The sequence below is a fragment of the Alosa pseudoharengus genome, unplaced genomic scaffold, assembly GCF_046254945.1.
Source record: "Alosa pseudoharengus isolate Yale_2024_CS ecotype anadromous, Long Island Sound unplaced genomic scaffold, YU_APseudo_1.1 YU_APseudo_1.1_scf_20, whole genome shotgun sequence".
Lineage (NCBI taxonomy): Eukaryota > Metazoa > Chordata > Actinopteri > Clupeiformes > Clupeidae > Alosa > Alosa pseudoharengus.
This window is the reverse complement of record NW_027468664.1, coordinates 6,813,830-6,827,945: the sequence shown is the minus strand read 5'-3', so window position 1 is coordinate 6,827,945 and position 14,116 is coordinate 6,813,830.

Below are 14,116 nucleotides of genomic sequence, written 5' to 3'. Positions count from 1 at the left end.
TTACTGTGCCCTCCTCACTTGGGACAGGGGTTTGGCCAGCCTGCGCTTATCCAGTCTGGACATCCACAAGTGGCTGATGTGTAAAGTAAGGCTTTTGTAGACACTTCATTTAATTCTAGTAGCCCTCTGCCTCAATCCTTCAGTTCATTCAGTTGTCAACAGCCTATGATAAGGCATGGATCACAGCAATGCAAATGTACAGACAAGCAAATATTTAAACTACTTTATGTCAGAAACTATTACAAGGGTCTGCAGAGACTCCACACCCAACGGCCATTTTGCATGGAGTGCGTAATCTGTCAATGGGTCAGACGTTCAGATGCCCTTTTCTGCTTAGCGGACCCAGCGCGGCGATGCCAGCCCTACTCTGCTCTGTGGCAGACTGGTCTGTGGCTTTGCCCGTGGGACACTGTGGCCAGCAGCTGCCTCTTGTAGGGGACTGAGCTTTAATACACTCCCCAACTGGATTTCACCCCCACTGTGGCTGTAGGGCCCGCGCACGCCAACTGTGCCAATCGAAATGTATTTGCTCTTTCCCTCATGCCGCAGTCAATCGTCACAATGACCTTAATTAAATCGACGGTGCCGGATTGATCCCACATGACGCCTGCGGTCGGTCGACAGACACTGTGCAGGAGAGTGAGAGAGGATCAGCAGAGAGAGTGTTGTGATGAGAGAAACTTGCTCTGCCTGAAAGGGTTTCAGGAGGTGGTATATGTGAGGAGAAATGGGAAATGAGATTTTCAGAATCACCTTTGGGCATATAGTACTTTCAATTGTAGATATTTTCTATTCTGTAAGACTGTTTCAGATATACTCATCTGTATGTCCAAACTATAGGAAACTAGTGTCCATGGACAGACCACCTCAGTCACCATTCACCAGGAAGTGATTGTACTGTAATTTGTGCATACAATACTGTTTCACCGCCTTCATTTCTAACAGCCAGGCTACACTGGGTCCGCAGTGGAAGTTTTCTGTTCGTGGACTGTAAACATAGTTTTCGAAGACTGGCCTACTTTGTTAAATGTACAGTATGCACCGCTGTCACGTCCGGTGTAGCCAGTTCCATTGATTATAGTGGAACTATATACAATACAAATCAATACATTACAATTGATTATTGTTGCAGCGTACGCTCTGTGAATGTAATACTTCAATTATTTGCCTGGTGTAGCCTTTCTAATGAGGAGACACAGCACTCAAAAAATCCTCTGTAGAAATGCCGCTGGAGCTAGGATGGTGTCGTGAAGCCTTGCGCACGCGCATTTCTGCCGAAATAGATGCCTAATAAGTGCCCAAAAAGCGTGCAATATGGCCGCAGAGTGGAGGGATTTGCCTAAAAGGACTTTGGTGTAGCCTCCTGCAAGGGTAACGTTGGTTAAGTTGGATATAACTGATGCATACGCTTCGGAATATCACTCTGACTTGTGGCTACCATACTAGTAACTTAAGTACAGCCACTTCTTGCTCCTCTTCCCTCTCTCATACATAATGGTTGCACTCATTCTTCTCTGTGTGAGGAGAGGCTATCGCCGTGCTATGATTAGTGCCTATCTAACAGTATAAATTCATTACGATAATTCTGACTCAGTGGCTCATGAGCTGAATTCAACTCCGGTCAAATGTATAAAGCAGCCATTACTCAGTGGATCCAATCAGGACAGTTTAATGTTACTTTTATTCCATTCAACCAATCAGTCCAGTCAAGCAAATGAGTGAGCAGTGAACTTTAGTAGAGCCCACTTTAATGCAATGTGTTGTGTCAGATGAAACATCATGCATACAGTTAATTAATTTGCTTGCATGCCATATCTGGCCGACTCTCATTCATCTGTAAGGCCATGCATGAAGTGTGCGAAACACGGCTGTATATCAGAGTGAAGAAAGGCCAACTGCCCCTTACCTATCAGAATGTAAATGCCCCCAGGCTTTTGGGCTGTGCTGAGCAAGCAGCTTGGACAGGAACAAAGAGGAGGGGAATTGCTTTTTAATTGTGTTGCTTTTACCACTGCCCTTTGGAGCAGCCAGTGCATTTAATTACATTACCACACCCTCCAAATAAGACATGCACAGCCTCTCTCTCTCTCTCTCTCTCTCTCTCTCTCTCACACACACACACACACACACACACTCTCTCTCTCTCTCTCTCTCTTTCTCTCTCTTTCTCACATACACACACACACACACTCTCTCTCACACACACTCTCTCTCTCACACACACACACACACACACACTCTCTCTCTCACACACACAGTCTCTCTCTCTCACACACACACACACACACACACACACACACACACTCACTCACTCACTCACTCACTCACTCACTAAAAGTCACATACATATGTATAGGAAAAGTTTCATTATGAAACATGGTTGAAAAATGCATGATCAACAGCAGGACCACAAATGATCAACAACAGGACCAGAACACCCCAGTTCAGTTCAGTGTAGTACAACCCCAGTTTACGTAATCAACATTGAATTCTGTATACGCTTGAGTCTGCTCTGTAAATGTTACCTCATCTTCCCCAAGCCTTACAAATGTGGATGTGAATGTGAATATCTCATTTATTGTAAATTCATGATACTATCTTTGACCCCTGATTGTGTATTAGTATCTAGTTTATTACTTTTCTCAAAAAGCTCACATACAACAGGGTCTTCCATATTTATAAATAAATAACATGAGTTGAGGGAATATCAATGCACTGCCAGCTCTTGAACTCTGGATAGGCGTACAGTACCTTATACTATTTTTTCTTTCTAACCCAGTTGTTTTGAAAATGCCCACTAGCAGGTGTTTGCTCTTTGGCCATCTACTGTAGGGAAGTCGAATCCCAACATATTATGACAGATTAATTCAAATGTAATCTGTCCACAAATATGTACTATTGATATTACTGGAATTAAGTTGTGCTTTGGTTGGACCTACTTGGCATGGCGTGACAAACTCATAATAATTAACACACCGTCACTGATGGTTGGTCAGTCATCTTTAATATCTGTCTTTGGGCCTTTCTATAATCCCTAATTTTGCCACTGCCACAAATTAAAACGCTCTACTTAACTACACGGTATGCAGCCTGATTTGTTGGCTGCTTTGGCTAAAAGCATCTGCTAAAAGCACTTGTTTATGGAACTTCGAGATTAGTCTCCCTGTAATCCTGTGGTTCCTCCACAGTGGGTGCTGCTGAAGGCGGGCAGCGCGTGAGAGAACTGAGAGACCCACACACGTTTCCCTCTGATGCACAACACAGCCGTGGCACGTTGCTGCTGGTGCAAGCTTATGCAGATGACAGGCGGTGCTCCTGCTAAGCATAAGATGCATTCATGGAGGCAGAGCACGTTCATCCTGATCCAGTGCTCAAGCAAATCTGAGTGCATGGATGGGAGAGGTGGTGTATTAGGGGATGTCATCATGGCATGCTGCTACTTGTGCAGGTTTGTGCAGATGACAGGGCATGCTTGTGCTGACCATCGATTGTATTCACTATGGCAGAGCACGTTCAGACTGATCATTGTCTAAGATAAGTTCATGGTGGTGTTGCATAAGAAAAAATATTGTTCAGTACTCTTCCAGTACTCTTCAGTCCCAGTACATGGTAAATAATAATTTAATATTAGATAATTAACACACAATTGGTAAATACAGACAAACTACATGTGAAACACTAAGACACCTTAACTATTACCAATGAATGATAGAGCATTATTGGGTGCTTACTGCAGGTAATAGGTAGATAAATACAGAGAAACTACAATGCAGATCCCAAGAAAAACGTCCATTATTTATCAACTCAACTAAGAACCATGTAATTGTGAGCGGTTTAGGCTGATAATGTCACGACTCAGAACAGGAATCAATAGCAGATCAAAAGATTTATTCACAAACGGTCCAGTAGGCAAATCAGAGTCCAGGTACAGGCAGGTTTCATACACAGGCAGGCAGGCAGACAGATACAGACGGACAGGTGCAGGCAAGTAATCCAAAACCGACAGGCAGAAGACTTAGTCAATAACAGGTAGAGTTCAAAACCAGGAAGACGGTAAACTAATTCTTTCTCTTTAAAGAGCTTCACACTAGTCTCACTCACGTGGCAGTCAGGTAGCAAACAGTATATACCGTGACGATCTGACAAAGTGAACTAAAAGGGCAGTGTTTAAATACTCCAAAAATCAACACAAAATGAGAGACAGCTGAACAGAGAAATTGGAGGGAATTGAACAAAGGCAGGAAGTTGCCCAAATAAGGACATGGGCGTGATTCCAGGCACATGACCCAACACATGGCTACAAAAATAAAGTCTAGAATTCACACTCCAACAGGTAGGGGGAGACAAAAACAACAGTTCATACGAGAATCCTGACAGTACCCCCTCCTCTACCAACGCCGTGGAAGGAGCAGGGTGCTGACGGTGAAAGTCTTTGATGAGCGAGGGGTCAACAATGTTCCGGGCAGAGACCCAGCTCCTCTCCTCGGGACCGTAGCCCTCCCAGTCCACCAGGTACTGGTGGCCCCGACCCCGACGGCGGACGTCAAGCAGGCGGCGGACTGTGTAAACCTCGGACCCATCAACGAGTCTGGGGGGTGGCGGGGCTTTGGGGCCGGGGTTGGGACCCAGACGCCTACACAAGAAGGGCTTGACACGGGACACATGGAAGGTGGGGTGGATGCGGCGGCAGGCAGGAGGGAGGTTCAGGCGAACCGCCGAGGGATTGACCACCTTGGAGATGGTGTAGGGGCCGATGAAGCGCGGATTCAATTTCGGGGAAGTCACCTTCAGAGGAAGGTCACGCGTGGAAAGCCATACCCGCTGCCCCTGGGAGTAGTGGGGAGCCCTGATGCGGCGACGGCCTGCCTGACCCTTCGTTCTGGTCTGTGAGCGTAGAATGGCGGCCCGGGTCCGCCACCACGTTCTGCGACAGCGTCGGATGAACGTCTTTGCGGAGGGAACCCCAACCTCCTCCTGGGCCGGGAACAAAGGAGGCTGGTAGCCGAGGCAGCACTGAAACTGTGACAGACCAGTTGAAGCAGATGGCAAGGAGTTCATAGAGTACTCCACCCATGGCAGCTGAAGGCTCCAGGCTGTAGGGTCCTGTGACGTCAGGCACCGCAACACTGTCTCCATCTGCTGGTTGGCTCGCTCCGACTGGCCATTTGACTGGGGATGAAAACCTGAGGACAGACTAACTTTAGCACCGAGAAGGTTGCAAAAAGCACGCCAAAAATTAGAGGTGAACTGGGGACCTCTGTCTGAGACCACATCCACTGGGAGCCCGTGTAGCCTGAAGACATGCTGCACGAGTAAGTCAGCGGTCTCTTTGGCAGAGGGTAGCTTGGGTAAGGGGACTAAGTGCACAGATTTGGAAAAGCGGTCAACAATGATGAGGATAGTTGTGTTACCGTGAGAAGGTGGCAAACCAGTGACAAAGTCTAAGGCGATGTGGGACCAGGGTCTCCTGGGTACTGGTAAGGGTTGCAGTAAGCCGGCAGGTGGTTGGTTTGATGGTTTATTCCGGGCACACACAGAACAGGCCTCCACAAACTCACACACACTCCCCTCCATAGCAGGCCACCAGAAGCGTTGCTTGATTAACGCAGTGGTACGTCTGACACCCGGGTGACAGGCCAGCTTGGATGAGTGACCCCATTGCAGGACCTGGGGACGGACAGATTGTGGTACAAAAAAACAGTTAGGAGGGCAAGCACTGGGGCCGGACTCACCAGACAGGGCTGTGCGGACAATGGTCTCAATATCCCAACTAGCAGCTCCTATGAGGCACTGTGGAGACAGGATGGTGCTAGGTGCAAGAGCAGGATCCGAATCCGGGAACTGACGAGACAGGGCATCCGGTTTACCATTCTTGGATCCTGGTCGGTAGGACAGACAAAAGTTAAACCGGGAGAAAAACAGAGACCAACGAGATTGCCTGGGGTTTAAACGCTTAGCCGAACGGAGATACTCCAGATTCTTATGATCCGTCCAAACTAAAAATGACTCCTTAGCACCCTCCAGCCAATGACGCCACTCCTCTAGGGCTAACTTTACTGCCAATAGCTCTCTGTCTCCAATGTCGTAGTTGCGCTCTGTGGGAGTGAGCTTGTGGGAGTAAAATGCACAGGGGTGGATCTTCTGATCTGCCCCAGACTTCTGAGAAAGAATAGCACCCACCCCAACATCCGAGGCATCCACCTCAACAATAAACTGACGGTCAGGGTCAGGTTGGCTCAAGATCGGGGCCGATGTGAAACGACTCTTCAGGTCGTTGAACGCTGCTTCGGCAGCTGGTGACCAAGAGAATTTCATCCTGGAGGAGGTTAGAGCGGTTAGGGGAGCAGCCACCGAACCATAGTTGCGGATGAACCGCCGGTAGAAGTTAGCAAACCCCAGGAATCTCTGTAGCTCCCGTCTAGACGTTGGGCGCTCCCAGTCGGTGACTGCTTTTACTTTTGGACCATCCATCTGTACCCCTCCTGCTGTGATGACATACCCCAGGAAGGAAACAGTCTCCTTGTGAAATTCACATTTCTCCGCTTTAACGAACAGTTGGTTCTCCAAAAGGCGCTGCAGTACACTACGGACATGCTGGGAAACAGACGGGGAAAAAATTAAAATGTCATCTAGATAAACAAAAACAAACTTGTTAAGCATATCCCTCAGGACCTCGTTAATCAGACCCTGGAACACAGCTGGGCAGTTGGTGAGACCAAATGGCATGACTAAGTACTCGTAGTGACCTGAAGGAGTATTAAATGCAGTCTTCCATTCATCCCCCTCCCTTACTCGGACCAGATGGTAAGCACTGCGGAGATCCAACTTGCTGAAAATCTTGGCCCCCTGCAACAGCTCAAACGCTGAGGACATCAGAGGCAGAGGGTAGCGGTTCTTCACCGTGATGTTCAGGCCCCTATAGTCTATACACGGACGCAGGGCGCAGTCCTTCTTCCCTACGAAGAAAAACCCGGCACCAGCAGGCGAGGAAGAGGGGCGGATGATACCGGCAGCTAGTGATTCACCAATGTATTTGTTCATAGCCTCGGTTTCGGGAGGAATAAAGGAATAAAGACGGCCCTTAGGAGGTGACGTACCAGGTAGAAGAATGACGGCCAGGTCATAGGGTCGGTGTGGTGGCAGGGAGGTTGCACGGGCTTTACTGAACAGGGCCTTGAGATCCAGGTACTCAGGTGGCACATTAGACAGGTCCATGGAATCTGTGACTGGTGAGACTGCAGACAGGGGGGTAACAGCATTCTTAAGACAGTTATTCAGACAGAATGGGCTCCAGCCTAAGATGGTGTTATTAGCCCAATCAATATGTGGATTGTGCTTTACCAGACAGGGCCGGCCAAGGACAATGGGAGCAGTCGGTGAGTTTAACATATGGAACACTAGGTTCTCTTGATTGCCGGAAATTAGTAGACTCACCAGGGGCGTGACATGGGTTATCTGGGAGAACCTTACTCCGGTTAGTGCCCTTGCCTCCAGAGGTGTCTTCAGTTTGGCTGAGACGAGGTGTAGCTCAGAAGCCAGAGAAGCGTCCATGAAATTGCCATCAGCTCCCGAGTCAATAAGTGCAGACATGAGGTGGGAATGAGCTCCTGTAGTGAGCATGGCAGGGACAACGGTACGGACGGGTGAAGAGGGATGAAGAGGAGTGACGCTCACCAGTAATCCCCCCTCTACAGGTGAGCGTTGCCTTTTGCTGGGCATTGGACGGAGTAATGGCCAGGTTTACCACAATACATGCAAGAATTGGTGTCCCTTCTTCTCTGTCTCTCGGCTGGGGACAAATGGGTACGGTCCACCTGCATGGGCTCTGGTACGCTGGGGTCTGCTGGCACTGGCAGGGACGGACGAGGGACCTCCGAGGAGGGTGACCGCAGAGGGGGGCGGAACTCTCGCTCCCCCGGTGCGCTGCTTCAGGCGTTTGTCCACTCGGATGGCCAGCTCGAGGTCATCGAAGGTGGAAGGTAGTACACGGGTGGCGATCTCATCCTTGATGGCCTCAGAGTCCATGGAGGAAGGCATCATACTGGGCATCTGGATTCCAGCCACTGGTGGTGGCAAGGGTGCGGAAGTCGATAGCATAGTCGGAAGCAGACCTCTTGCCTTGACGGATCTGCAACATCATTCTGGCGGCCTCTCTCCCATGCACTGAGCGATCGAAGACCTTCATCTCTTCTACGAATGCCTGATAGCTGAGACAGACTGGAGAGTTGGAGTCCCAAACCGCAGTTCCCCACTCTCTTGCACGGCCCGTCAAGAGAGTGATGACATATGCAACCCGGGACTGATCCGACGGGAAGGTGGCGGGCTGCAGCTGGAACACCAACGAACATTGTGAAAGGAAAGATCTGCAGGTTCCTGGTTCCCCGGCATAAAGTGCAGGGGCTGGCAGTCGGGGCTCTCGGAACGGGTTACCAGACGGGTCGGGCGGTGTCGGCAGTTGAGGCTGGTGTGGCGGCACCAGGCCCAGTTGGAGCTGCTGCAGCTGGGCAGACATGTCTGTGATGTTGGTTGTGAGGGCCTCCAGAGACCTTTGAACTGCCTCGAACTGGGCTTGATGTCGACCGAGAAGCGCTCCTTGCCTCTCCAGCACAGCCTTCATCTGATTCAGATCTGCTGATTCCATCTTGGTCAGATCGTACTGTCACGACAATAGCAGATCAAAAGATTTATTCACAAACGGTCCAGTAGGCAAATCAGAGGCCAGGTACAGGCAGGTTTCATACACAGGCAGGCAGGCAGACAGATACAGACGGACAGGTGCAGACAAGTAATCCAAAACCGACAGGCAGAAGACTTCGTCAATAACAGGCAGAGTTCAAAAACGGGAAGACAGTAAACTAATTCTTTCTCTTTAAAGAGCTTCACGCTAGTCTCACTCACGTGGCAGTCAGGTAGCAAACAGTACATACCGTGACGATCTGACAAAGTGAACTAAAAGGGCAGTGTTTAAATACTCCAAAAATCAACACAAAATGAGAGACAGCTGAACAGAGAAATTGGAGGGATATGAACAAAGGCAGGAAGTTGCCCAAATAAGGACATGGGCGTGATTCCGGGCACATGACCCAACACATGGCTACAAAAATAAAGTCTAGAATTCACACTCCAACAGGTAGGGGGAGACAAAAACAACAGTTCATACGAGAATCCTGACAGATAATGACTCAAGATAAAATTGCATAGTTTCCATGAAACACCTCGTTCTTAGAAACACCTTATGATGTTACCCAGTATTGGGTAATACATCATAAGGTGTTATTCCAGAATAGTTATGCCTATTCCAGTTTCAGTTCCAAGGTTTATGTTGGTACCAGCCCAGGTTTAATTATATTTAACTCAGAAATTAAGGTAGAACCATCCAATAAATGATTTATTCTTAAGTGTTTCTAGAATTACTTGCCTTCTTCAATAGAAAGTACACAATTACATATTGAGTTAGTACAAGCCTAAACCGCTCACCACTTCATGGTCATGGTCCTTAGTTGAGTTGATGGATGTAGTAGTTTTCTACATAAAATTATATATCTGTGCTAGGGTCAATACGTTTGTGGTATTGGCCAATCCCGCGCAGAGCATATCTGTATCACAGAACTGTAGTGCAGAATGACTCATGTACAAATACTGCAGGTAACAGTGGAGGTTTTTCTTGGTATTTGTGCTGTACTGTAGTTTCTCCATACTGTATGTATATTACCTGTAGTCAGAGATGGCAAAAGTACTAACTTCCCATACTCAAGTAGAAGTACAAATACTTGCGTTCTAAAATACTCTGGTAAAAGTAGAAGTAGGCCTACTGATTTAACTTATTTACTCAAGTAAAAGTAACAAAGTACAGGCTTGGAAATTTACTTAAAGTATAAAAGTAAAAGTAGTCTTGTGAATGACAACCATTTTTCATGCAACGGTACCTGGACCACACAAATGTTACTAGAGTGAAAGAGTGCCAGTCTCTCTTTTTAAATCTTCCCATAACCTGTTGGGCCCCCAACATTGCACTAGGGCAGTGTGTTCTTTTGGCCTACCATCAAATGCTGGATGAAATCTTTAGAAAGCTAAGATCCTGTCGTTTCTTAGGAAGCAGTGGCACAGAGTTACAGAGCCTAGAATATTGATTTTTTCTTTCTGCCGGAACAAGCATCTCTGAACTGACCACATTTCAGCCCTCTAGGTCACTTGATATGATTTTAGAAACACAACTGAGCCCTAGCACCAGGTCTTGCGAAGCTGTGTGCAAAAGTAGATTAATAGAATGAAAAATGAGTACTTTAGACCATTATTTGGTTTGCTCATGCGTAGAAAACTCCCCATAGGACTTTTGGTTACCCAAAATGCATACTGACAATAAAAATATGCATTTCTGAGGTTTATTGTAGAATATTTGGATCGTATGTCAGGTTCTGATATAGAATGACTACACAAAATGGAATAATTACAACAAAAGTCTCTATTTTTGCATGTTGGCTTCATGGGTGTGTATAAGATGGACTATATGTCTGCACAACTAATATTGGATAAAACAACATGAATATTTAATTCCTATGAATTCCTGTGAATATATTTTAAGACCGAATGTAGTGGTAAAATAAGAGGTGGGTATCAGTTTTTTTAGAAAAGGCATTCAGAACATGTTTGATGATGGTGGAGGTTATTGGCCAATGTTTATAACAATACAAGAAGAATTAAGTGGCTCATAGAGTGTTGATGAGTGTACATATTGTTATTGTGGATAATACAGTGTGATTTTTAAATGTTAACAGTCATCTTGTAGCGTGCCTAACAACACCCCTTAGCTGTTGTAGAACCTAGTGGTGCGTCAAGTGCAACGTATATTCCCATCCGCTATTGATAATGCGAAAAATAATAACGATAACTCCACTGAAATCATTTGAAACTAAAGTAACGAGTCAGTTTTGAAAAATGTGAGAAGTAGAAAGTACCGATATTTGTGTTAAAATGTAAGGAGTAAAAGTAAAAAGTCGCCTCAAAAATAAATAGTAAAGTAAAGTAAAAATACCTGAAAAATCTACTTGAGTACAGTAACGAAGTATTTGTACTTATTACCCTGTAGTAATTACCTAGTAATGCACAATCATTTATTGGTTATAGTTGTATTTCATGGAGTTTTTCCATATTTACTAATGATTTACGTGGTGATTACCTAATACTATAATTTACTGTGTATTTATTATGTAAATAATTAGCAATTAGGAGACCGATTTGGAACAAGACAGGGCCTGAGAGTGACCAGGCTAGCTTAGCATAACAGAGGAATCATCAAGCATTCGTCCATCTTTTTTTCAGTTTACTCTCACTTTCACTCTCCCCTCCCCCATCCCTCTCTCCATCTCTCTCTCTCTCTTCTCCCCTCACCCCTCTGAGACCCCCGAGCAAGAGGAATGTGCTTCCAGGTCACTTCCCTTCCTCTCCTTGGCAGCCGACTCGCCCTACTGTTAGCACAAGTTTCTCCCCACTAATTATGCAGTCGACCACGGGAGGGGAATCGAGGTCATGCTGGACTTGCATGGTCCGAGGCAGTAAGTGGCAGTGGCACGCTCTGCAACCCCTCACATGGATGTGTGTGTGGACCCAGACACACACACACACACACACACACACACGCATGTACGCACGCATGTACCCCTGCCACAGCAGATCCCTGTGGGGAGGGCTGAAGGGGAAAGCTGTGCATGTGCGAGCAAACAGACGCGTTCCGTACACACGCATAATTTCCCATGAGCCTTTGGGAGTGCGTGGCATGCTGACGGAATCTTGTGAGACAGGCGAAACACAAACAGCACTTCTGCTCAGTGCTGCGACAAGCCAACCTTTTGGTTTCATGCAGTGGTCCATAGGGCTTCTCAGAGTTCCATGGGTCCTATAGGAGGGAGATGAGTAAACTGACCACCAGGATATGGACCGCAGTCATCAACATTGCTTATGTGCTTAACCTTAAAGTTTAACATATACATTTTTAATTGACTAAACACACTTTTAATTACATAACAAAATAATAGGGAAATGGGAAGCATTTCTAACACACTGACTGAATAGTTGTGATGGGTTTTTTTCTTCATAGTTTATGTACAACAGTACTGTGTGGTTGTTGAATGTAATCTTACTGAAATACGCGTTGATATGACAGCTCTGTCTCAGACATAATTTTCAACTAATGCGCACACTCAAGGCTCATGGTATGTGCATTTTATACATGCATTATTGAACACTGAACTCAATCCCAGACAATGTTAGCAATATAATAATGTAACATGTAATATAAGTTCATTACTAACATTATATACAACCTCCAATACATAATTCACCACCCCAGAAAATCACAATGAGCAGATCCACTCCATGATGCACACATATATATATGTGTGTGTGTGTGTGTGTGTCTGTAAACTCTGTTCAGTGTAGTCAGTATCTGGCGGCGTGTCTCTGTGGAGCCAGAGATGTTAGCATGCTTTTAAGAGGGCTAGGTTTTGCGCCCCAGTGGCAGTGGCTTCGTGGGGAGTTGAACGTGTTGAGAGTTTTATGTGCTGGTGTGAGGCACTGGGCGTTTGACAGGACATAGCTCAGCTGTGCAGGGGGTCCCTGCAGCCAGAGACTAGAGAGAGAGAGAGAGAGAGAGAGAGAGAGAGAGAGAGAGAGAGAGAGAGTCCTCCGGCTGAACCTCTGGCAGCAGAGAGCATCAGGACCCTCCTGAGTGACAGAGGACAGAACCATAGTCCAGAAAATAGGTCTTCCCTGACATAGGAGTGTGAGTGATCCCAATGAGACACCATCACACGGGAGCAGAGCAGGGCTGCAGAGGATGGGATGTTTATGAACACTGGGTTAGTACTGCAGCTGTGTGACACAATACGGCCTGCATTGCTCCTCTGATGAGAAGAGGATGTGTGAGATTGGGTTTGCTCCACTCCCATCATCCAAATCTTACCGCCTGTAGCGGCTCATATTGGTCTTGAAATGACACACTGGGGTGTGTGTGTGTGTGTGTGTGTGTGTGTGCGTGTGTGTGCGTGTGTGTGTGTGTGTGTGTGTGTGTGTGTGTGTGTGTGTGTTTGTGTGTTGCGTGTGTGTGTGTGTGTGTGTGTGTGTGTGTGTGTGTGTGTGTGTGTGAGTGTGTGTGCATAAGTATCCCCTGCTGTCAGAGTCTCGGGGAGATTGCGCAGTCTGCCTCCGCCTGTCCTCTGTAGGCCCGTGAGGGTGGAGGGTTCAATCTGTTGAGTCAAACATCACCCCCCCCCCCCCCCCAGGGGCTCCCAGGGTGTTTCTGTATGGCCGTGAGAGCAATGAAAACATGCAGCCATGTCAATACACCAGCACACGCAACATCAATACTTGTTTGCACCTTCTTGTTGTACAGCAACATTGCTGCATTGTAGGGCACAGAAAATCACAAATCCAGGGTCAACATTAGCAATCACAGGATGAGTGTAATTCTTCTTTGGAATGTCAATGGAAATTCTCCTGGTGCAGTGTGGAGGTGGTTATGAGTCACTCACAGCGGTGCTGAAAGTAAATCATATGTCACGCAATAAACAGAGGGGGGGGGGGGTGCATTTTTAGGCCATTTTAGGTCATCTGGCACAGCTTTCATCTGAGCCTTTGTTGAACTAGAGGACCACAGGGTTCAAAACTCACCTTTTTATCTCTCACAAGAGATACAGTAGTCTGGACTGCTTCTTGCTGATTCCAAGCGTTTCCATTTCTGCAGACAGCCCATTTGGCCCGGGGAAAGCCATGCTTTTGTGCACTGAACCTTTGCATGATCTGTGCGTGATCAGACCATGTTTTGTCCATCATCTGAAAGGCAAAAGGTTTTGGACTTTTTAATGCCACTGTAGCATGGATTATCATGCACTGGCTTAAAGGCAACGAACACTGTTTGCAGCAAACAAACAGCATGGAATGTTACTCAACATTAAAACTAAAAATATCTAGGCAATTCACACTGCCTAGAATAATTAGGCTATTTTGTATACACAATGGAAATAATTTATCTGTAACATTTAAACTATCAATAAAAATGCACTCTCAAGAAACAGATGTAAAATGATCTATCTATGGTGAAAGCCATGTTCAGTTCTTTAGT